The sequence below is a fragment of the Peromyscus maniculatus genome, chromosome 21 (genome assembly GCF_049852395.1).
Source record: "Peromyscus maniculatus bairdii isolate BWxNUB_F1_BW_parent chromosome 21, HU_Pman_BW_mat_3.1, whole genome shotgun sequence".
Taxonomy (NCBI): domain Eukaryota; kingdom Metazoa; phylum Chordata; class Mammalia; order Rodentia; family Cricetidae; genus Peromyscus; species Peromyscus maniculatus.
In genome coordinates, this window is record NC_134872.1 from 24,388,577 (window position 1) to 24,413,689 (window position 25,113).

Consider the following 25,113-nt stretch of genomic DNA (forward strand, 5'->3'; position numbering starts at 1 on the left):
GATTTGTCAAATAAACTGCAGAACACAGTATCAGTCTGCAAGGCTCATTTGCAGACCTCAAGATGAGCCGGGGAAGGGCGGGGGTGGGGGGGTTGCCAACAGCTGCAGCCTTGACTGCACTGGCTGTGCCAGCCAGAATTCAAGCTGAGTGAGTCAGAGCATGGCTCGAAATGGGGCTGGCAAGTGAAATTAAGAGAAGAAAAAAAAAAAAAAAGATTAAAAGGACAGAAGTGGTTTTTATATGCAAGCACTTCTGAAATCAGTCCATCAGTAACTGCAGAGTCACACTCGCATGCATAGATGAGACCTGAAGAGTTGTAAAGGTGCTCCAACCGAATCACTGCATTGGAAGACTTGCTTTTATTCCCCGGGGTTGGAGGGAGCTGGAGTTAAGTCCAGCGTTTGGTTGGGTTGGACTAGCGACATGAGATGGCAACTGTTTTGTCGTCTGTAAGGCACCGCTTCATGACCCAAGACAATTCTGAAGATACACAGAGATGAAGTTGGCGCATGGGCTCAGCAGGTGCCAAGTGAAAGACCTTTGCCCTCTCTCGGCAGGTGTTTGTTTGCCCAGGGCAGCAAGCTGATTTGAGTGGCAGAGGGGAAGACCTGACATTAAACATTTAAGTGGCCAATTCAGCGATTTGCCAGTGATGACTACATGCCCCTGGGGTTCATCACATCCAACCTGTGAGGCTTCTTCCAGAAACTTGAAAGCACCCTGCAAACACGAGTTAATAGATTTCTTACTCTATGATAGTTTTGCTTAGCACACAAGAGAGACTCTAATGCTGGTGTGGTTTCTGCTCACAGCATCATCTCCATTGAATCAGCATCACCAGAGAAATCATCTCTGTCATCCTCTAATCCTCAAACCCCAAACTCACTGTTTGTCCTGCTAACATAAGTCAAATGGCAGGAAGAATTTACCACCTACTTGACTATTTTTTTAATTATGTGTGTGTGTGTGTGTGTGTGTGTGTGTGTGTGTGTGTGTGTGTTCATACGAGTATGCATGTGGAGGTCAGAGGACAGTTTGCAGTAATCAGTTTTCTCTCCCTGCATCATGTCAGTTTCCAGGATCAAACTCAGCCGCTGTGTCTGTCAGCAAGCTCCTTTGCCCACTGCTGAATCATCTCACCAGCCATTTAAAAATAAATGCTTAAAAAAAAAACATAGTTGATTTCTGCTGTAAAACCTATATAGGAATTTGGAGGGACATATGACAATATTAATATTTATTTTTTTTCAAACTTCATGTGAAATGATGGCTATATTGTGCAAGAGTAAGCTCTCCATAGAGGTCTGCAATGGTTAGTGATAATTGTTATCTTGACGATCTAGAATCACCTGAGAGATGGGCTCTTACATACCTGTGGGGGAGTTATACTGATTGCCTTAATTGGGTGGGAAGACTCACCCACTGTGGGTAGTGCCATTCACTGGGATCCTGGAGTGTGGAAATGAAGGATAGGCTCTAAGCAACAGCATGCATATATCCCTCTTCTATGTCTTCATTGTGGACCTATTGTGACAAGTTCCTCCAGGCTTCTACTGCCGTGACTTCCATACCATAATAGGCTATACCTTGAACTGTGACCTAAAATAAACCCTCTCTCCTTTGACTTGTTTGTATCAGCATACCTGTCACTGCAACAGAAAAAGAAACTGAGGCACAGTGCTAATGAATCCCATTAGACATTTGTCAAGCCTCTGCCAGCAGAGGTATGGAAATTCATTTCTCCTCAAGGCAAATAAAATGTAACATAGGTCAAAGAATATTTGAAACTTGGAGCCCAGGCCACTAGGCAAGGTCCCTGAGTTATTTGGCTATTTGAAAATTCATGTCATCGAGTACCAAGCTTCCTTTCTCCAGAGAGAAAGCGTGTGTGTCCTTCAGTGGAGACACAGTAATAATTAATTCATTTTCAAGACTCAGAGAAGAACAGAGATGAAAAGAACTACAAGAGTTTCTAAACAACGCAACATCTGTGAATTGGTTTATCCTTAACACCGGTCTCAGTGAGCCGTTATGTGGATTCATTAATTAGTTAGTTAATGACTTTGAAGTGTTAAATCTTATTAGATGTTTCTTTACACTTTAACGCATGTGTGAGAGAAATTACTCCAAAATTAGAAACTGACTATACCATTCAAATATATTGGATCTTTCCATAGTATACTTCAATGGTCTTTCTTATTTTGAGTATTTTTTCCAGAAAACTCCTAGTAAGTCAGTCTAGACCCCCTACCTTGTAGCACTAGTTTTCAGCAGTGGCGTTGACTTTCACTTAACACTCAGCATAGCCCTGACCAACCCTAAAGAGAAAGATGCTATTTTGTAATAAAACAGCATCAAGTGATAACATAAAACATAGAACACAGTGTTTAGTGCAGCTTTGTTCATATGGGGATGGCAAATACTTTGCCGGGTCAATCTGAGAGGAATTGGAAAAGGAAAGCTTCCTTTCCATTGCAGGGATAAAGTGCCCAGACAGGAAGGGGTGACTTGGCTTACAATTCCAGCTTACAGTCCGCCATTGCAGAGAAGTCAACTTGCTAGGGACGTTACATCTATAACCAAGAGCAGAGAGTAAGGAATTAATATATACATGCCAATACTCAGCTCTTCCATTCATTCAGCCCAGGGCCTACAAGGTGAACTGGTACCATATATAAGGTGGTTCTTCCCTTCTCAACTAACACAACTAAGAAAAGCCCCTTGCAGACCTGTCCACGGGTCATCCTAATCAAAATCCATGCCTTTTTGAGTCTCCTTTCCCCAATTGATTCTAGATTTAGTCCAACCTAAAGTCAAAACCAACTGTCCAGGGAACCAATTGAAACCCAAAGGTGACTGTGTTCCTCTTTGGCAACAGTAATCAGCTTATTTCCTCATGGTGGAAAGTTGAGAGATGGTTACAGTGCCATCATTGGTTTATCGGTGTTCTAACTTGTAGGAGCCGTGTCTGTAGCTTTCAAAAGAGAGAGGCGCATTTACTTTTCATGCACCGTTTGCTGGACAGCTGAGCACACTTGTGCTTTCTGTCTCTGGGGCAAGAAACAAGCTTCCCATGATCTTCAACCCCTGCTTTTTCCAGCCACTACCTCAGCTCCAGGGGTAGATGTGTTTCAGCATTGTATAGAAACAGAAATATAAAGTGGCACCCTTGTATGACTCCATGCCTCTTTCTGGCTCAACATTATGTTTTTATGAGATGCTGGTAAGAGTAATTGTAGATCTATGTATTTTTTATCTCTCTTTTTCCCCTCCTCCCTATCTACCCATGTGCCATAAAATTAATCACTTTCTTAGCCAGAGACATATTCTTACTTCCTGCTGTCTGCACTACTACATTTATACACCTAGATAAACATCCTATCTTATGTATTCCACAGCAAGGGTAACTCAGAAATTATCTGAGACAAACTTCCTCTGCTCTTATTTGTCTTTTTGCACTAGTAATAGGATGTGATTGAAAGTATATATTTCTCCCCAAAATCTGGCTATGTACAGAGTCTACTTTAAGGGAAACACTGAGGTTTTTTTTTTTTTTTTTTTTTTTTTTTATTCACGGTTTTCTTTTTCCATCCTCAAATCATCCACCTGGATTACCCTGCCCAGCATAACTCTTTGTCTCAGGCTTTAAACTTTTTGAAAAAGCAGCCCTAATCTAAGGGCTGGATATATATATTTTTTAAAAAATCAGGTAATGTACTTCACACAAAGTGTTAATGCCTAAATCGTTAGTTCTCCAAGGCACGGCCCCAGGACAGCATGTAACACAGAGGACCAATTACTCTCTGATTACTCTCTAATGAGGTCCCTTGTAGAACTGTCTTTATTGATGTGCTGTGAGGTCCCTCTACACCAAAGGACTCTAAGAAACAGATCCCTGGTACTCAAGGCTTTCTTTCACAATGAGAAGCTTGTTGAACTTATTTTATGATATCACAAAATACTCCTTTTATAAAGACCAATAGACTAAAAGAGAATAGTTCTACTTCTAAATAACTTACCATTGCTTTTCATGCAAGTGGTCTTGTCCTTCTGTCTACTCTTGCCCCACCCCTTGCCTCTCTATTTAAAACATTAAATATAATCATATATAAACAACTCTAGTAAGTGTTCAGGACTTTATAATGTGTGGTTTGGGTCTCTTTTCCTTACTCTTGGTTTCATCTCTTTTTTCTTTTCTTCTCTATTGAACTACCTTTACCTTAAAAAGGAAAAACAGTCCCAGTGGCCCAGAATAACCGGAAGTCCATCTTTGTTTGTAGCATTAGCAGTGTTGAGCTGTAGTGAGCGAATTAAAAATGGGTGATGTTGAGAAAGGCAAGAAGATTTTGTTGTTGTTGTTCAGGGGTGTGCCCAGTGCCACACTGTAGAAAAGGGAGGCAAGCACAAGACGGGACCAAATCTCCATGGTCTGTTTGGACAGAAGACAGGGCAGGGCATTAGATTCTCTTACACAGATGCCAACAAGAGCAAAGACATCACTCGGGAAGAGGGCACCGTGAGGGAGTATTTGGAGAACCTCAGGGAAAACATCCCCAGAACAAAAAAAAAAAAAAAATGATCTTCACCAAAGTTAGGGAGGAAAGAAGGACAGACCCAACAGCTTATCTTTAAAAGGCTACTAGTGAATAATACCACTGCCAATTTGTCAAATGTGTCATGACTTTTCATGTGTAGCATAATTCAATTCACACACCAGAATTCAGATCACAAATGGTGAACAATGTTTCTTTTGGACAGTCCTGATTTAAGTAAAATCGACTTATGGTAAAGTGGATATGATCTTTTTGGAAAACAAAACAAAACAAAAAAAGGTTCTGATGAATTTAGGTGGGATATGGATTTTTTTGTTTGTTTGTTTTGTTTTTTAGAGACAGGGTTTCTCTGTGTAGCTTTGTACCTTTCCTGGAACTCACTTGGTAGCCCAGGCTGGCCTCGAACTCAGAGATCCACCTGTCTCTGCCTCCCAAGTGCTGGGATTAAAGGCATGCGCCACCACCGTCCGACAATATCCTATCTCTTAAAGGAATGTGTCTGTCACTGTCATTAGGTGGAGCTGCCAAGCAGACGACTTGTCTTAGGTCTGGGTTCTTCCCACAGTTGCTGAACTGCAGGCCATGGCTTGTGGAACTGATGGCTTAGGCATTAACACTTTGCATGGAGCATATTACCTAAATAAGAAAATGATATATGAGGTACGCAGCAGGACAGTGCCTCAGAGGAAGTTAAGTTTTATTAAGACAAAACTATGTTTAATATATTGACAAAGATTTTTTTTTTCATTAAGCAAAGTGGACAGAAAGAAAGAATGTCTAGCAAGTGGGTAGATCAAGAACATGATGACAGACAACCTAGATGTGAGACAGCATAAAGGTGCATTTTCAAGAAAAGAAGATAGGCACTGTATTTGTCTTGTGACACATTGTGAATATAGACCTATTCCTGTTTCCAAGGCTCTAAATTAAGAGTTCTACTTGGGAAGAGTTGGTTAATGCATTATTTATCTAGGAGTAGTTTTTGTGTGTGTGTGGAGATTAAACATAGTATACAGCATGGCTCCTTTTCTTTAAATATTTCTATCTCCAGGAGGAATGCCATAGAGCAAAGAAGGTGTCCACCCTTGCCTGGTAGTATGTATAAAGCAGCCACCTAAGAGTATGATGCTAGAAATACTAGTGTTAGTTATCAATTACTGTCCTCATTCTGACCGTCAGTCCTACTATTATATTTAAGCAAACTAATTCTCAGAAACCCAGTGATGATTCACAAATCTTCCCGCAAAGTGGTCTAGTCTAATAACACATCATAGTGAAATATCCAGTTCCATGAACCACCCAGGAGTACTTATTGAGAGTGTCTCAGAATGAAGCTTTGCATTACTTTTAGATCAAAGCAGAAATCACAATTCAGATACATTAAAGACATGGCTCTTTCGTTTTCTTAATAAAACTGTTTGGCTGACACTGAGAAAAGTGTATGGTGTTGGTCCTGTAAAAATATAATTAAATTTATTATTGACAAATAAAGTTAAAATTTATCTTCTTTGTGATTATAAGTGTGATATTATATAGTCAGGCTCATATGTTTTTATTTATTAAATTCATCTCATGAGGCTGGAGAATAATAAAATAGTTAAAAGTGCCTGATGCTCTTTCAGAGGACCCAGGTTCAGTTCCCAGCACCCACATTGTTTGGCTTACAACCAACAATAAGTTCAGGTCCATGTATATGTATCATCAAATCTAAAATACTCATATTGAGAAACTGTCACTTAGAGAATTCCATGGCAACCATCCCCTCCCCCAAAAGTGGAAAGAAATATAAAAATTAGGATCTATAATATTGAAAATGTGAATTCAGACTGGACTGTAATGATAAACCTACTAAACAACACTGTATATATTTCAAATGCTTCTGCTACGTAAAACTTGAAGTCATGCTGCTTATGCTTGGTGAAACACCAGCAGACTCCCAGATGCCAGCAAGCTCCAACTTTGTGAGACCTGTATGTCCAATAGACACACAGAACCATATTTGCCTCAACTATATTGTGATCCTAACAATGTATGCCAAGAGGACTGCATACTATTTAAAATACAGCATGGAAAAGCATTTTATAAGAGTTAGGACTGGTTCAGAATCATGGGAGCAAAGCCAGGCAGCAAGGTGGGTTCCATCCAGTTATTCAGTTCCTCCTGAATGATGCTTTTATACCACTGTAATCCAACAAAACCGCAATTAACCAGTCTTTGCATTCTGAGAGTCTACCTCCAACTTACACATTTTTTTTCTTCTACTTAGAAAATTCCCTTTTGTCCAGTGCATTTCATGCTTATCTGATCAAATTCTGTCCTTTTATGAGCAATTTTTCTGGCTGGTAGAGTTGGAAGTATTTCTTCTTTCTACCTTAATTGCCTATTGTACATTATTACCATTTTATTTCTATATCCAACACCATTTTCTAAAACTCCTGCTGTATTTTCTCCTATGCACATATTATCTACATTACAGAGAAATTTCACAGAAAAGAAATACCTTACACACATTTTTCTGTATCTCAGACATGGTTAAAACAGAGTTTGAGACAAAGCATACTGTATTGAAGGGCTGTTTCCTACATTAATGTGTGACTTTATGAAGGGGTTGCTTATAGACATCCCACTAGAAGTCTTCCTCAACAAGAAGTATTAACTTGCATCATTGTCAAAATGTTCAGAGAAGTTTGGAATCTTTATTTCATGTATATCACATGTTTTAATAAATGTTCACTACTCACTGCTTGACATAATTGTGCTGTGCATCAAGAGAAGTTTTGGAATGTGAATCATTATCCTGTGTGTTATAAAGTCATTATTAACTATAAGAGCCCTTTTATATCACATGTGAAACACTCATTCGGAGGCAATCATTTAATCTATACAAAAAGCCAAAGCTTGAGTTCATATAGAGACCACAGCACCGAGAGCTCTGAGTAATTGCCATGAAGGGTTTTGTGAAGGCTTTATACAGTTGGTAGGTTGGTTCTTCACCTGCTTTATAGCAAAGGAGTTGAGGTACAGCCACATAGGGCCTGATTTGGGTTCCTAATTATCAGAATTGGCACCTCCTCTGAAGAGATGCCATGCCTCTTCAAATTCACATCATTCTGCCGTGCTGTGTGGTAATTAATTCCCAGCTTTCTCTTAAAGGTCTCTTCAAATCAAAACCACCTTTTTGGAGTGGCATACTTCGCGTGAGGTACTATGAGAAAAGCTTCCCTTGACATATTCCTTACCATATCTTTTGGTAAATGTAGTTTACTCACTTTCCACAAGGGTAATCTGAGGCACAAGAACTTCCAGTTATAGACTCAAGATCGTGGAGCTCTAAACATGGGGGGGGGGGTGGACTAAGAATGCAAGTATTTCCAGAACCATTGCACTGCCTCCCCCTACCTTCCGCTAATCATTAAATACAATTTCTCCACCAAAATAAATAGTGTTATTTGCAGTGCTTTCCAATCACAATATTCCCCTTTGCACAGAGAACCGTTCACACCATAGCAGTGAGGGATCTACCGACAGGACAGAGAAAGGAAAGGGGGTCGCTTGTGAATGGAGAGCCTCATCTTAGCTCTCCTGACAACGCTGTTTATGTTGCTCGGAGTCCATCTTCAGGTCCAGTCCTCAAATCACAGTGAACCTTGATCTTTAATGGACAAGAGACACTGGAAGGAACCAACCGGACCCTCGAAGAACCCACTTCCCTGCCTCTCCATCCAGGCCCACAACATTCTGTGGCTCAGAGCAACAGAGGAGGCAAGTCAGTCCTCCCCAGCACACTGAGTCCTAGCCCCTCCCCCTGGTAGTTCTAATCACACAACAGGTACAGAAATAACTTCAGCCATCATCAACGGAGGGATGCACAGCAGCCGCCACAAAGCTACACAGAGGCAGAAGCTTCACAATGAAAGGAATATTTATGTAACTGGAACTATGTAGGAGACACAGCCTCCCACACCTCAGAGTTCTGAAGCTTTGAAAAGGGACAGATGTCACTTTTTTTTTTTTTGCCTAAACTAGAGAGACACTACCCTCCAGCAGCTCATCAGGAGATGCAAGAGAGCCTTATCTATTATCTATAGCAACCAGGAGGTAAATAGTTGCTGAGATCCAAGTGTGGGTGGGTGCTTAGAACACACACTTTTGTTCTCCATTTGATGACAAGGTCTAGAGAAGTTGTGTGGTGTACAGGGTAACTGTGTACCGCCCTGGCGGCCAGAGCCATGTGGTGGCTTAATTGCTTTCTTGTGTTGCAGCTTATCTTTCTGCCATGTTGCTTGGTTCTTGAGGGTTACATAGTATAAAGCCAGGTTTGATCTGGCACCAATATAAGAGGATTTCTTCTCCATCTAGAGAGTTCCTTCCACTGAGCACACATATCCCAGCCCCCACCCCCACCCTCATCCCCCACAAAAAAAAAAAAATTAGTTGTTCTTGTACCTAGACCAGGGAGAAGAGCCATGAACAGTGAGAACTTTCAGATGAGGACACAACCAGACACAGTTGTTTCTCTGGGTTGTGGCTTGGCTCAACCCTCCTCTTCCCCGAGGACAGCTGCTCCTCTTTATGAAATCTCTGAGCCTCTTGATAATATGTGAATTATCAAATCCTCTGTCTCACAATTACGGTTTTGAGAGTTCATGACAGATTATGCGCTCATCAGGCCCAATACCCATTCATCCAATGTGCATTTTAAGCCAGAATAGAAGAGACTCTCTCGGGGTTAATTATCTGATACATCACACAGCCATTTGGAAATGATGGAAAAGTGCATCTCACTCCATGATTGGAATGGCCTCAATAGGGCTGGAAAGAGAGCTCATCAGATTAAGTTTGGGGAGACTCAGTTGCTAAGAGTGTCCTGCTACACAACATGAGGATCTGAGCTTGGATCCCAGGTCCAACACTAGAAAGTTGAGAGTCGTCCCACAGGTGCCTGTAATTCAGGGCAGTGGGGAGCAGGGACAAGAAGACTGATAATGCTTGCAGGCCACCAGTGAGAGACCCTGTCTTAGGGGAAGTAGGCAGATAGTAATACAGCTGGACACTAAATTCCTTTGGTCTCTGCATACAAAGACATGTATACCTATACACACATGTGCTAGTATACCACACATGCCATACACACATACACATACACACACACACACACACACACACACACACACACACACACCTTATTCATCTACATACATAAACAAAAGAAATTATAAGGAGAATGGAATGGCCTTGGTCAATTTTTACTACCTAGCAATCAATTAATATACATGATTGAGTGACTCGTGGGGAAAGCTTCTATGATATGCATGGCCAAGAGGTGTAAATGTAAGATAAACATAAAAAATGAAGAAGATAAATGGTTCTCCTATGAAACCACATAAAATGCTAAGTATTGAGTAATATCTTAATGTTCATAATATAATATGTGATCTATGACATGCCAAAGCTTCTATTATTGTGAAGTCATATGGGATGGACTCTGCAGGGTAAACCAAGGAAATGCCTGGGGGATTCTGAAGTAGATGTGCTGAAGACAGGATGGACAGGAAGAGGGTGCCATTTAAGGAAAAGAAAGCATAAGGGAAATTCACCACCACATCATACCTTTAAAGAATGGCTGATTAATAGAAGTTCAGTTATCTCCCCATCCCTGCTGTGTATGTGTGTGTGTTGTGTGTATGTGTGTGTTGTGTGTGTGTTGTGTGTGTGTGTGTTGTGTATGTGAGAGAGAGAGGAGAGAATACATTACTTCTATGGTAACTGGCCTTAGCAAAAGGTAAATGAAATAATTGTAAGCTGATATTTCCAAAACTCCAGTGAATATGGCATTTCTCTGCAAACCCATTTTTAAAACACAATCTATCATTGTTATGATGGTGCCAATGCCTCTTCTGCTTGGTCACTGCATATCACCAACTAGCTAAATATTCTGAAATTGGCTCACTTATGATAAGATGCCTGATACACAATCGGATCTTATCTATGTTAGCTAGCTTCGAGTGAATAACCAACTGAAGAGAGTGGCAGTTCAAATGTAGGTATACTGTGAAATGCTTCCACAGAGTTCTCAAAAGCTTGGAGCTATTGATCCCATTCTCACTGAACTTCAGTACCATCCTATGAAGAAGACAGAATTCGTTCAGAAACTGCCCCAAATGCGTAGAGAAAAACAATAGGCCCAGTCTAAGGGAAGTCCCCGTTCACATTTGATCTGTTATGTGATCTGTTATGTGCTTTTTCTGTGAATGCTGGGGTTTGAACTCAGGTCCTGGTGCTTGCACAGCACACACTCTTACCTACTGAGCCACCTCCCCAGACTCTGACCTGTATTATTTTAAAGGCAATCTGGATTCACTTTTATTTCATTCCTCCAATAAGCTGACAACTCCGCTCTCAAGATCTGTCTGACTTTTCCATGAACAACCCGGATTCATCCATGACGTCATTTTTGCTATCACAAGGAAGTGATTATTATGAAGAGGGAAATCACTAATTGTCTTTCAATGTACTCTTGCCCACAATCCAAGTTATTAAAAACAAAAACTGTCCCCTAATGGCTCGCCGCCACTCATCTGAAATGAGAGTTGAAAATGCATGAATCGAGGAGATTTATTTTCAGATCGCCCATATTTTGATCAGATGTTGCTGACTACATTCTTTCCCAACAAAGCTTAAGTCATCCCATCTTCTTCCAAAATGACGCTCACTGCTCACTAAGGATAGCTATGACACAGATTTGTTTATTCAAAGATACGTGCTCTTATAAAAACAATAAATAAAATTAAAATATGGGTTGGGGAATTTCATCTATTTCCCACAACATAATTTCATCATCAAAACTTACAATTCTAAATTAATGTCCTTTAGATTATACTTCTGACATGTAGAGACTATCTTGAGATGTTAGGCTATGAATTATATGTTCAAAGATTACTACAAAGTATTCACAGCCTCTCTTTAATGTCATTGCTTAAAGCACAGTGACAGGGTCCAGAGACAGTTTTCAATGGGAAGGATCGCTGTGACCTTGTACAAGTACTTCGAGCCTGCCTTCCCTCAACCACAGAGACACAGTAATAATAAAGCTGAGCTCAGAGGTTGTTCAGAATGTCACAGGAATTTTGGATATAAAAGTGTTTAAAACAAGGGCGGTGCACAGTCATTGTTCTCAAAGTCCTTCCTGGAGATGGAAAGGTAGAAGAGAGATATTATATAATGATATACACATCCCACAATCACTAATGCAAAACTCTGGCTGCAAATGAAGTTGGACTTTGCTGTTTAATCACTTCAACCTCATGTAAACATGAAGGTTTTATTGAAAATAGATTGCCCAAAGTTAAACTTAAAAATATATTGTTCTTGATGCATTTCTGTACCTGCTTTTATCAATTTTGTTTTAATTGCATGCTAATGGGCAAGCAGGTAACTGTGAATTATGCTGTTAACACTGTACTTGACATTTGCCCCAAATTTGCCTTACGTCTCTTTAAGTCAGAGCATTGCTCACAGATGCTATAACGGCAGTGCGGACTCCTATGCGCAAACCACATGCTCACAATGATGTAATACACATTTATGGGTAAATATATAAAAAAAAAAAAAACGTAAAATTGGTTTTCGTTTCAATTACGTCACATTGCTAATGAAGGGAATTGCAGTGGGATGACAGATTTGTGGATAAAATTTATTTTTAGATAGCTTTGGACTAAATTCCAGGTGCTTCTACGTATCAGGGCTTTCAACTTTTGTTCTGCTGGCTTACTTAAGGCCTCTGAATCTGTTTCCTCAGAGGCCCTCTTTCCTGTTAAAAGGGAGCAGAAGTCTGCCACAAAGGTTCTACTGTATCTTCCATAGCAATGTACTGTGTGCTAGCAGGCCCCAAAATGTTAATTTCTTGAGAAACTGTTTTAGCCCAGATAAAACTTTCCCTGCCACTTCTGTCTCTCTGTCTCTCTGTCTCTCTGTCTCTCTGTCTCTCTCTCTCTCTCTCTCTCTCTCTCTCTCTCTCTCCCCCTCTATGTGTGTATATGTGTGTGTGAGTGCATATGTGTGCATCCTGAGAACTGAATTCAAGAGCTCACACGTGTCTCTTAAAATTTTGTTTTGAATTATTCAATGTCTTCCAAAAGATGACTATTAAAGGCTTTTGGTTAGTAATTAAGACTAACACTCAGGCATATGGGTTCTGGCCTAAGCACTACCATCCACATGCAGTGTAATTTTGTATAGTTACCTTATGTGAAAGGTAAGCAATAAGCTCTGATTTGAATATAGAAAGAATCAAGATGATGGATGTGTATGAGCTTTGAAGAAAATAGGAGCATGTGAAGTACATAATGTTATCATGGTCTTTCCAAATTTCCATCTCATGCATGCTAAGCCAAAATTAAATATGATTTCTTCTCACCCCTGAAACAAACACTTCTTCTAAATGTCTTTATTTAGTCTCCTTAACCTCACTCTGAGTGTTCTATCCCTCAAAACTATCCACGTTTATCCTGAATTATATATGAGAGATGGCAGGTAAACAGATGTTGCCCATACAGATCATCAGCAGAGAATAGAAATCAGTTAGGATTATTTTGGTATGGTTGTTTCATATCCCTCCACAACATCTTGATCACTGATTATTCTGTATGTGTCAAGTCCAGACAGCACCGTAGACATGTGATATCTTAATTTCACAGTCACATTTAATGTAGGTGATAAAATGCGCTCCAGATGAAAATCAGTCGCAGTGAAGTCACCCCGTATTAAGGTATGCACCTAGGAAGCTGGGAAAGCCAGGAGTTTGGCACATGACTCTTTGGCTTCAAAGCCATCCTAAGATTCTTTGCAATCTCTTTCAGTGTTTGACAGATAACAAATACTCAAGAAATGCCGGTGTTAGTGGGAGAATGGATGGGTGGATAGATGGGTGCAAGCATGGATACATGGATGTATAGATGAATAGATGAATAGATTAATAAATGCATGGGATGGATGCATGGATGGCTTAAATGTATTTATATATGTATGCATGTATGTACGTGTGTATGTATGTATGTATGTATGTATGTATGTATGTATGTATAATTGGGTTGGTGGATGAATGGATGGTAACTGAAAACCTCTGATAAACAGCCTGCAAGAGCAAAATGGAGGTCACCTAGGCTCTATGATAAGCTCTAGATCAACCTTCAATCTTGCTTCTCTTCTACAGTTTGAAGACCCTAGATGACAAAAGTTCTCAACTGGTAGTATGAATATCACCTTCTTTCTATCATTTCTACCTCTAGAGGCAAGAGATTTGCCTTCCCAGAACCAACTCCATCTTGCCTCCACCACTAAGACTTGATCAGAAAGCCTCTCCGTAAGGTTAGCAGTTTTAGACAAGAGCCCTTACCATGCAGGCATCCTGAAGCCTAATTCTAAGATCATCTGAAAGAATTCGGCAGAAACTGCCCCAGGGACGAAGATCCAGAACTATGGCATTTAGTTGATCTTTTTGTGCATTATACAAATGCAGCTGACAGAGAAAGAAGAGCCTTTCTTTTGCCAGCTTTTGTCATTCTGCATGCCAAAGTCTGCTGACCTCCCTATTTGTCTTATTTCTAAATGACAATAGGCAGGCTAGGGACTACCTCATATAATCTGGGACACACTTTTATAAACCAATCCCAGAAAATAATTCTGAAGCTGCTGAAGCCTGAGGACCACTGATCTAGAGTTTCAGAGGCCCTTATGGTAATATTTTATTTGTGCTGAAATGTGATTTTATTTGTATGTTAATAAATAAAGTTGCCTGGGGATCAGAGCTAAAAGCGAGCCATTTAGCAGAAGTCCAGTGGTGGTGGCACACGCCTTTGATCCAATCACATGGCAGGCAGAGTCTCTGTGTGGTCAAGGACAGCCAAGTGTGGTGACCCGAACCTTTAATCCCAGTACCAACCATAGAGACCTGGATTTCTGTATAGACAGGCAGTGATAAGGAAGTCATGTGGTTAGGTTTAGAGCCAATGAGAAGGAAGAACAGAAAGGCAATAAAAAGATGGTCACAGTCACGGAGGAAAAAGGTTTTCCTCTCTGGGGAAGGGATGGCAGTGAGTGATAAGCTAAAGGCTCTTTGCTAGTGCTCTGATCTCTTGGGCTTTTAACTCCGTATTTGGCTCTGTGTTTCTTATTTAATAAGACCATTTAGAATTTCATCTATAGGCCCTGGATGTTCTTCCCAGTGAAAGATATTTTTCTGTTAGCCAGGATAAGATAAATTGGGTTTTAAAGACTGGGGAAGCACTGTGTGTCTTCTCTTCTGCAGCATGAGCATTACAAAAGCAACTGCTACCCACATTTGAATATCCGGCAGGATTGGGACTCAGAGTCTTTGTCACTTGTTGTCATCCAGGAAATAACTGTAGGGTTTCTATTCTTTATCAAGGAGAGGGCAAATTTGGTGACAGCTAGAAAGAGTTGTGGGCTTCCCTCCAAGTGAAGTGTACTTTACAGAAGGTCAGCAACAGCCAGTCCACAGGCGGAATGCTGCCATCTTAGAGTCGTGCTCCCCTTGTTATTTTCACCCATTGTTCTCTTCCATGCAGAGCAAAATCTCGGGATGCCGGCTGTGTGTGAAATGAATGCATCTTTATTTTTGCCAAAGTGGTTACTAAACTGTCTTTACCTAAATTCAGCTGTGGCACATCACTCTCCAGAAAGAACCTGAAAAACAAGCCCAATGGCAGGCTCTGTGGTGCCCACTGTCCTGTTTCTTCCTCTCCCTTGAGAGAACAGCTGGAGGCCGTACTTTCCTAAATGGTGAAGCCCTGTTAAAAGACTTGAAAGGAAATGGTGAGAAGTAGCCAGGAGTCCCTAATGGTTATGCTTCAGGGAAAGAAATGAAGTAGGGAAAATGGGGGGGAGGGGCTGTAACAGAGAGAATTATTAGAAAATATGATGTGGAAAGAAGATATAATGCGGCATATGAAGATAAAATGCATGATACATTTCAATCATACAGCACTGGTCACACTATCTCTTGGTAAAGCAGGTAAGACCAAGCAGAAATATCCCTTCAGTAGTCCATGAAGATGCTTTCCCACTTCCCTTATGGTCGGTAGAAAGCCAATTTTATCAAGTCACCAGTATCTCCCTTCTCTCCCTAAAACAGGGATGGACCCAATAGACTATTTTAAGAAAGTGTAACCTTTTGCTATAGGATGAAAATATGAGAGACATAAAAACCTGGTGGGGGAGGGAGTGCTTCCATATGATGGATGGGTAATGGACTGATCCTGAAGGAATATGTGTATAAGTTGTTGTTGGGGTTTTTTGTTGTTGTTTTGTTTTGTTTTGTTTTGTTTTGTTTTGTTTTGTTTTGTTTTATTTTGTTTTTTGCCTTGGGCAGAATGGAAAGGATATTAAATGTGGTAAGGAGTCTCAGGTATCCATCAGAGCACAAATGAAAACGATAACTGTCCTAGTCTAGATTCAGCAGGAAACAGAGGGCAGAGTCGATCCCAGTGGTGACTCAAAACAGGTACAACAGCAACAGCAAGGTTCCTCATAAGTGGGGCAAGAACTAAGAGGAGGCAAGTAGGATTGGAGACCATTTGGGGGACAGACAGCAATGGCAGGATGCCATCACCCAAGCAACAAGAAAGAGAAGGAGCAAAACATCCAGAACTACCACAACAGAGCAGCCGCTGTTGGCCAATGCATGGGGAGAGCCAGAGAGCCAGGGTAAGAGCGCTCTCTCTCTCTCTCTCTCTCTCTCTCTCTCTCTCTCTCTCTCTCTCTCTCTCTCTCTCTCTCTCCTGCTGTCTAAAGATGTGAGCCTAGTCTCCTACCAAACCCAACAAGAGGCAGCAACTGCACAGATCTCCAAGGCACAGCCCAAAGTTGAGCCACCCTGGAACAGGGTGTGTGGCAGACGGAGGGACTGTTGGTTAGAGGGACTAGAACCGGAGCTTGCGCACATGGCTATGTAATTGTGAACATTTATTTTTGCTGGTACAACCTTCTGGAAAGCTCAATCTGAGCTAGATGATCTCTGGTGGTTTGTCCATCTCAGTATCATTTATGCAAACTGGCTTAAACAGAAAGGAAGCAAATAATCGTTCTAATTGACCCTGCTGATTTACTTGCAATGAACACATTCAGCAACTTTGATATTTTCGTTTGTTTGTTTCTGTTTTTTATTTAAAAAAAAAAAAAGATAGTTGTTTTTTTTTTTTTTTTTTTTGTCTCCACCTGCTCTCTTGCAAGAAAAGCTGCCTGTGACCAAGGTCATTTAGAAAAGCTCCTGAAAGGTATTAATAGAAAGCAGACTTAAGCCTAGGCTCTAAAAGGCTTAGCTTTGAGCACTACAGTTTTACCCTGGTAGAAAAATAAAAGGGCCAGGGGGAAAAATGGCATATCACACAGATTATTGATGATGTCATTGTCACAAATATGCAGCTGAGTACTGAATTTGTATGTTTCCCGAGCCAGAGAACACAATAAACAAGCAAGCAAATCCTGCCATTTTATTAAATACTTTGAGAAAACAAAAAAAAAAAACAAAGCAAGATTTGCTCAGCTAGAACCAGAACGTAATCCCTAGAGCCAATAACACATGTTCAAGTCCCGGCACCAGCACCAGAGCTGACATTAACAAACAAACCAACAAAATGCTCTCTTCCCTGCTACCAACCTGTGATTTTCCAAATCACATTTAGGGGAAGGGGTCCTCCAAACAAGGGTGCTCAAACAGGGGGCAAGGAATTAAGCTGAACTGAGGTTTAAAGTGTATTTGTCAGATGCATGAAGGGAAACAACAGAAGCTTTTGAAAGGTCCCTGCCCAGGACAAGCATCACTGAATTTGTCTGAAGAGTTAAGGTTCTGTGTGGGAGCAAGTAAAAAGTGAAAGGTGAAGTACCTCCTCCCCCAAGCCTTTCAACAGGCCCTTAATTACTTAATTACTCATAGCACCACTTGCACAAATCCTGTGGAGCACAAGTATCCACAAAGAGGAGGTTGAGATAAGAAATATAATTACCTATACCGATCATGGTCCCTGAGGCCGTTGGCCCAAGGCTTCCTGCCGAAGTTGGCTTGCTGTCCTGAGGCTGTGGGTCCATCCCTCTGATAATCTCTTATTTCCTTCAAAATGTCATTTTCTGTATAGAGTTCAACATGCCCGAAATTCAGGCACAATGCTTTCAGTTCTCGGAGGGCTGGGGGCTCTTCCAAAGTTTCCCATCACCTGGCTTGAGACTCAGGAAACTCTCAGAGCGGGAAGCCAGGATAGGGTTTCTCTCTTCACTCCCACTCCATCTTCATGCTCGGCCGATGTGAGATGGTCCCTAAGTGGGTTTGTTTCTTCAACGGGAGTCAACGTTACCACTCCTCGCACTTTGGTGGCACTTAGGTCAAGAGAACAAAATGTACAGAAAGGTTGAGGATCCAGTTCCCAGGGGCTCTGCCTTCGGGATAGTTCCACAAATTTAACCAAGAGACTTAACCTCTCTAGACCATTTAGAAAGCTTGGTAGTTAAAATGGGTAAATGAAGTGGTTAATGTGTTTGAGGATTTCCTACAGCTTCTTCCAGGCTTACCATTCTGCAACCATCCTAGTCCCAAGGCTCAAGTTCCAATCTCAGTACAATTACACTAACTTTTCCCACATTCAGTTTCCAATTTCTCACGCTCTCCCTAATTTCTTAGTGAAACTTTGGTCTCCTGTTTTTACATTTCTCTCTATCCAGCTCGAAAAATGAAGACCGATCAACTCTTTTCTGATGCTCACACATTGTTCTGTACCATTTCTTAGGCCTATTGTCATCCACCAAGAACTGGTACATTCCCCAGACTTGAATAAATTTGCCACATCTACACTTCTGCCTCAGTTTCTCAAACCACCTGTCCAGGCTCTTGGCCCCTCTGTACGAAGCATCACGTTCTCCCATTCATTAGTCTCTTTAGTCTCAAGCCAGGAATGGTGGCTTCCTGGGGTCACTCCATAGAGGTTTGGAAACCCTGTTTCATCTCTAGCCACCACTGTTCCCTCTTCTCCCTCTTCTCCCTCTCCTCCCCTTCTTTCTCTCTCTCCCCTCCTCCTCTCTCTGTGCAAATAGCTGTATTTTCCAGTAAAGTGATTACAATCAAACCATTTTCATAATGGAAATGTTTAAAATTTAAGACACAGCAGCTCATTTCTGGATCTATTACAGTAACATAAAAAATGGTCACAGATCTTTCACAAAAAAAAAAAAATCATGGCATTTCTCCATTTCCACATCACTTCCAAGTCAGTTCCATTTTGATTTATAAGCTTCACTGCAGACCTAGCTGTTGGGCCAGATGTTGTATGAAAAATACCAGCTTAGTCTGATTGGATTGTCCAATCTGTTCCATTTGAAACCAGACAGTGGAATAGAAGTAGCTAAGGACTTTAAAAAGTTTTAGGGCATAGCAGTAATTGCTAAATGAAAATCTCTTTCCTCAGACAATATGTAGTTTGAAAGTATAAGCTAATCATTCATAAATGCCTAGAAGAGAGCGTAGATAGGAATGGAAGGCATTTAACTGAATCCAAATGTTATGAACACCCTCCATTTTCGATATTCTGAAAAGGACTGCCAGGCATATTGCCCTTTGCAGGAATTTCGCTAGAGCAAGCATCCCAGTGCAAAATCTGAAGAGGCAAATCAGAAACATGGTGCTACGATATCGGTAGCAGATTTTTAAAATTCTGTCTTTAATTCTATTTTGTAGGAGCCTTTAGAAAAGGGAAACATAGAATTTTCAAACTATCCAATCAAATGTCCCCTTTAAGAGGGGTTTTGTGATCCCTCTACTTAAACTCCTCTTTATTCTTCTCCAGACGAGTACCACCATGCAGTATTTGTTTCCTTATCTGGCTTGCCTAATGATGCACTCCATATGTAAGGAGCTGGATTTTTGTCTGTCATGTTTACTGATTTGTTGCCAGTGTCTAAAACAATCACTCACAAAACAGCTGTCACCGAAGGAATGAATGAGGAGGTTCTTTGGACTTGTCTTGTGTGAAGTCTTGCACATTTATCCTTTGCAAGGAGAAGCAGATGGGCCTCCTTGCCAAAACCATAGCCTACTCTGTAAATTAACAAGGATTATTTTAGGTGTGATGCATGAGATGAAATGAAGCTAGGCCTTAGCATTTGCCAGAGAAATTCTTGAACTAGTGACTGACAGCCACATGGCACCATGCAGGCTGGAAGGGATGGTACACTGCCATGGGAAGCATAAGACCTTTACAGAGATTTGAACTCCCCCTCTGCTGCTGCTGCAGACATTGAGAGACTGTTCATTTCCCTGAGCTTTAACTGTTCTTCTATAGAATAAATTTTCTATTGTGTGATAAATATAGCTTAAATAAAATATTTGCAAAGCATCTGGGGACCTGAAAAGTTCTCTGTAGCCCTCCCTGTGGACTTACTACTTCCCAGGTAGAAGTGAAAGAAAGGATTTGGAAATTTGAAAAGGGACGAGGAGATAGTTTAGTCAGCTAAATGTTTGCCTTGAAAACAGGAAAACCTAAGTCTTGCAATCCCAGATCTGGACAGGTGGAGACAGGGATCCCCAGAGCTTGTCAGCCAGCCAGCCTAGCCTGCTTAGAGAGTTTCAGGCCACTCAGAGAGCTTATCCAGAAAACCAGATGGGATGGCACTTGGGGAATGATACCCAAGGTTTTGCACGTGCGCGCGCGCGCACACACACACACACACACGGGAACACATATATACAATGCTCAAGACATGTGAGAGGGTATACAATGCTCAAGACATGTGAGAGGGAAAAGGGCAAAGAGAGTTGAGATCCCATGAACCCCAGTTGCCTCAAGTGGTGGATACAGAAGAAAGACGACTTGGGTTCACTCCAGCCTTGACAGTCCCATCAAAAACGACGTCAGGGAGGGCCCAGCTCACTGTGAGCAGTGCCACTCCTGGGTGGTCCTGGGCTCTATAAGAAAGTAAGCTGAGCAAGCCATGGAGAGCAAGCCAGTGAGTCAGTCTCTTTCGGAGTGTGGTGTAGAGGATACCTAGAAAACAGTGCTGAGAATCTCTGTTCCTGGGGGTGGGCATGGAGATGAGATGTTTTCACTGAGGAAGGCGACTGACAAGAAGAAAGGGATAGCTGACGGAGTTTGGGACGTGGAGGGAGCACTCCATTCTCACTCTCATGGATTGTTCTATGGGAGTGTTTATCAGGGCATTGATGCTGACTTTATCCACAGTCATTTCTCAGGAACAAAACAAAACAAAACAAAAAACCATTTCCTTCTCTTGAAATATAAATAAAGCATAAAGTTCTAGACTGAAGAGGGATCTTTTGTTTTTCTAATTACTAATCATATAGATGGTTTGTCATGCAAATTAAATAAATAATAAATGAAGGCACAATGGTGTGACTTTTGTAAACCAATACACACTGTTTCTCTCATACTTTATGTTTCACTTTTAAAATGGCCCCAAAATTACTGTCCTGGCGGATGGCGGGAACAAGTAACATGCTTATCAGCTGATGACACTGTGGACATTCATGAATTAGGGATGACGTGGGAACTGGGAATGTGCTGCTGATTCAAGGAAGAGCCTTAAAGTAGAGCTGACTCTCAGGGACATTCATCATTAGACTTAGACATTGAATGTGTCTGTCAAAGGACACTTGATGCACTCCAGCAAGACTGGCATCTTAGGCTAAGACACCCCTTAGCCCTGGAGTCTCCATTTGGCCTTCCCTTATTGTTGCTGTGTTATTGGTCTTTACAGGGTTCTGGTGTCTCCCTAAAATTCACCAGGTAGTACAGGAGTATGGGTGAGAAGTGACTGGAGAAAGTAGGAGAGGTAGAGACCCTAAAGCAGAATGAGGTTCGTGGCCACTGAACCCACAGATTTGTTGTTTTCATTTAAGCTCAGAAACAAACCTTGATAGATGTAAAGAAGTTGTTTAGAAACACATTTAACAGAAAAATGGCATGTCTGTATGCATAAAACTTAAAAACACTGGAATAAAGGAACAAGGAGGCTACTGCCTCCTGCTCTTTTAAACTGAGCATTCATACACACATCATGTATGTTGAGCACATTCCTCCTCCTGTCCCCTCCCTTTCTTTCTCACTCCATCCCCCCTCATGTTAGTTCCCTTTATCCCTCCATACAGTTTCACTTTAACTTAATGTCATATATATATATATATATATATATATATATATATATATATATATAAAATTTTACGTATCTATATAAAATCTAGGAACCACACATGCCAGAAAACATGACATTTATCTGAGTCTGGCTAAACTCATTTCATATAATTATCTTCCATGGCATCCATTTTCCTGAAAAATAACAAGTGTCATTCTTCTTCATGATGGAAAAACCCACTGTGTCTATTTGCTCCATTTTCCTCATCCATTCCTCCATTGCTGAATACCTAGGTTGGTTCTGAAACTTAGGTACTGTGAACATTGCTGCAGTGACCATGTATTTCTTTGACCCATTGGCTTGGAATATTTTGGAGAAATATAAAGGGGTGCTGTACACACCTAAGTCTAGTGGACTTATGTTTATAGCTAGTTTTTAATTGGTTGGTCTTTTTCTTAGAAACCTCCAGATTGACTTCCATAGAGTCTGGACTAGTTTTTATTCCCACCGGCAGTATACAACGCTTGATGAGACAAACAGACACACATTTTCTTAAAAGCTCTTATTGATGCTCTACCACATATTGCTTTGGGAGTTGTTAGTCAGGCCATTTGTCTTATTTCAGACTGGTATCAGGGAGTCCTGAATTGAGACAGACAATCCCTGGATTTAGGAATTAGTCTCTTCTGGGTTGTATTGAAAAAACATTGTATAATAAAACCAAATTAAGTTATTTCCTAAAATACTCGGCAATTTCCAGTATCTTTAACAAACTACATAGGAAAAAAAGAATTGGAGGTTGTCTTCCTAAAGACAAATTTAGCAAATCCCATCCAAACATTAACTCCCTTCTTTCCATCTTCTCTCTCTTACTGCTATTTTCTGCTCATGGTCCCTCGTGTTTCAGATGACACATGATTCAGAAAGACAGGACAATACTTTCAGCTTGCAGACCTATTTGTGTCACATGCAGATGGCAATATCATGAAGCGTACCTCCTTAGTGCCACAAAACATTTTGAGGGGGCTGAATCCTCCTTGATAATTTGCAAAGCACAAGGTTACTTCACAAAGCATTGTATAAGTTCAGTGGAGTGGTCCGAATTCACTGTCTCAACAGCACAAAAGCAATGTATAGCACTGTAATCAGAACTCAAGACCTGAGTCCTTTGCCTCGTTTACTTTGAAAAATTAAACACCCTATATCCTAGGCCCTTCACTTGTAAAACTAGAATAATAATACTCCCCATCTCACAGTGGCACTATGAGAAAAGTGAAGCATCTTGTAGAAGATTTCAATAATGTTAACTGCTAAGAGCCTTGGTACTGATGCAGAACAAAAAAAAACATACTGTTTATAAACTATATAAAATTTTCCATTTCTACTCAGAACTTAGTGAAAAACGAGTATCTGAAATAATCATTTATGGCTTGGGGTATAGCTAGGCACTAGAGCACTTGTCTCAGAGTCTTGTATTCAGTCTTCAGTACCACACACATGTACGCACACACACATACACACACACACATCATCACCATCATCATCATCATCATCATCATTCTCAATTGAATTGACCTTAGGTAGTTTCAGTATAATACAGCTAATCCCTAAAGACTCTTTCCATGAAGGGGTAGAATCTAATTTATTATATGTCATAACTTTTTTAAATACCATATCACTGTTTATCTCTAAATAATTCATACACAACTAAGTTCATTCAACTATACAGAGTATGGTTTGTTTCTTCATGAAGTTTGTAGTGTTTTGTGTAAAGAAATAACTACAGTTAGGCATCTAAGTGACGGAAGATTGTCACCAGGCCAACTGTAGGAAGGTTTCAATGGAAAAGAAACAAGGCAGGCAAAAGTGGGGGTGGCAATTAACAATGAAGAAAAAGAGAAGCCCTGCCCTGTCCATTGACAGAAGAGTGAATGAAGCCCAAGTCTGAGGTGATCAATCATTAACGAACCGCATGTGTAGAGCCAGTGAAGAGAGCAGCAGCAGGAGTCGGCACTAGGGTCTCCCCATCCATGGCACTCCACACAGAATGTATACTTCATATTTAGGTCCTCCTCTGTGCATTCCTCAATTCACTCCTACTTCTAACTCAAACGCTTTGAAAGAGAATAGAAACACCTTTCCAGAAAAAAGTAAGAATTGGTCATTCCTTTAACATACTAAAAACCTCTGAAGAAAGATTAAAAAAAAAATATGAAGAACATTCTGAAGTAATCTGTAACGATAATTGTGCCGAGAGAAAAAAGTTATCTGCAGCACCTGTGAATTATTAATCTATTCTAATACTTACAAAGAGTGTCATTAAGGAATACCATCCATAATATATTCTGAACATATGAACTCCTGGTTAAGATGAAGTATGCCCTCTTAAAAACTTCTATTCTTTAGTCATTAGCTAATGGATTCTTTGGGGGCAGGAAGTTGTTCTAGTCAAACTACAGCATCAAACATTTAGGGGTGTTACTTGGTAAGTAAATGTATGATAGCTGCTCAATTGTTTTCACCCCTCTTATATAAAAGCACAAGACGGTACTGGATACTGAAGACAAGGAGGCTTACACCCTGAGAGCTGTGTTACCACTCAGGGGCAGCTCTTTGTCTCCTGACCGCTGAGGCTGAAAGAGCCCATCTGTTTCCCAGAGAAACTTGCCAATAAAACCCCTAAGATGTATTAGCGTTTTCAGGATCCCAGAGAACCATTTCAACTGTTGTCAGGTAAGAGTGCTACTAGCTATGGGTTCTGCTATAACTTCAGAGTTTCCAAGGACAACAAAACACAGCTATTTGTCTCATGGTGGAAGAAGAAATGTGTCTCTTAAAACCCTTGCAGGTCTCCTTACCTCCATATTCCCATAGCATGGACAACACCGAGGTACTGTGTGAGTACAGTAGAAACACCTTACTGAAACATGGAAGATCTGACTATGCAAGTAGCAGTAGCAACCTACCTCAAGATATCCCCAAACGAAAACTGTACTAAACACACACACACACACACACACACACACACACACACACACACACTTTGAATGGCATACACTCAGGAGCCCTGAACCACAGTAGAGTTAGATGTGGTATTTCATTGAAGCATTTGTAAGAGGGCACACCTTAGCGAGTCCTAAGTAAAATTCTCAGAATCTCCTTGAAGTTATCCCTTCACAGTGTGTCTGTTTGCATTTCATTTTCCAATGCTATCACTTAGGAAAATAGATGTGTATTTGCTGAACATGAGTCAGGTTTTCTTTGTGTGGAGCATGTACTTAACAATTATTCCTTCCTTCAAAGTCACTTCAGATGATGTAATGTTTGAGTTCTGTGAGATAACTGATAAGCCAGAAATAAATTGCTCATTCTAAACCCACAAGGTCTAAACAAGTGAAACAAACAAAC

The 25,113-nt window shown here is 40.7% G+C and overlaps 2 protein-coding genes and 1 pseudogene across 10 annotated transcripts in view; 2 read left to right on the forward strand and 1 right to left on the reverse strand.

Moving 5' to 3' along the window:
- The window catches only part of Ctnna3 (catenin alpha 3), a 1,515,753-nt gene that overhangs the window by 904,561 nt on the left and 586,079 nt on the right, over nucleotides 1–25,113 (reverse strand). The window lies entirely within an intron of this gene.
- The window catches only part of Lrrtm3 (leucine rich repeat transmembrane neuronal 3), a 192,181-nt gene that overhangs the window by 14,218 nt on the left and 152,850 nt on the right, over nucleotides 1–25,113 (forward strand). The window lies entirely within an intron of this gene.
- Nucleotides 3,562–4,651, forward strand: LOC143269886 (cytochrome c pseudogene; annotated as a pseudogene).